Raw genomic sequence first — 1,173 nt, 5'->3', positions numbered from 1 at the left:
TACACACCTAAAATCCTTCCTTCCCAGCAGATAAATATTTTAAATATATAATTCGAACTACATTGAAGCATGTCTGATTTTTTATACATATTTTAAATGTTTGACACTCAAGGGACACTTCCTAGACACCTTGGGCTCGTGCGCGACATGCCATGTGGAACGTTTTGTACTATTCATAGACGTTATAGTTCAGGGCATGAGGAACATATCCTTGATATATCACATACAATTATTTATAGATATTTATAGTTCAAACACGAGGAATGTTACATCAACGCATCAAGGACACAGAAGTACTTTTAAAATATAAAATTAGTGAAATTTGTATTTAATTAAATATTTGTGTAAGAAGGTCAAAATAATGTGAGAAAAAACCTATGAACTTCATGTCAAATATGTTTTTTGTCTACTATGCTCATTTCACTTCTCTGGTGCTAATTGACATTGGGCTATTGGACAAAATGGGAGAAAACAGGGAAGGTGCTTGCCTCAGTTGCCTGTGGTTGTGAAGATTAAGGCATTAAGAAAGAGCCCGGATCATCAGCCACGACCTAGTATGATCACTCTGTGCTGTGTATCAAAGGTAGGGTTTTGCCCATAAGAAGCCACTGTTGACATTTGAAACAGTGCACCATAACTTACCAATTGATGGCGAGGTAAGGAGGAAGGAAAAGGGAAATATTGAAGTGGTCGAACCTTTGATCTTCTTATTTTCTTGGTTTGTCCATTTGTCTCTTCACAAGGGACAATCATCTTCCTGGCTGACCCTTAAATGTCATGTGAATCTCAATGTGGGTCCATCGTATCCTCTCCAATTACTAAGGATATGAAAAAGGACCACATGAGACCATTTCAGAAGATGGAAGCCCAATAATCCAGACAAGAATACAAGATGAAGTGAAGGGAATATGTGGAGTTAAGGGTACTTATTGGCAATCAGCATCCCCTCTCCAACATATAATGTGAATGGGTAAATTTTTAACAAACTGTATACCAAGTCAGATCATTCCTAATCTTTTAAAAAGTTTCAGAGAAGTGACATCCTTAATCATCAACATAATCAGAATTTCTTAATGCAAGTAGCTTCTTCCACAAAGATGATATGTAGCTCAAGGCAAAGTCCAAAGATTAGATCCTCCAAAATCAACCAACGATATATTATGCAACATATTG

This window comes from Olea europaea, chromosome 20 (assembly GCF_002742605.1).
Source record: "Olea europaea var. sylvestris chromosome 20, O_europaea_v1, whole genome shotgun sequence".
Lineage (NCBI taxonomy): Eukaryota > Viridiplantae > Streptophyta > Magnoliopsida > Lamiales > Oleaceae > Olea > Olea europaea.
This window is presented reverse-complemented; position numbering follows the sequence as displayed.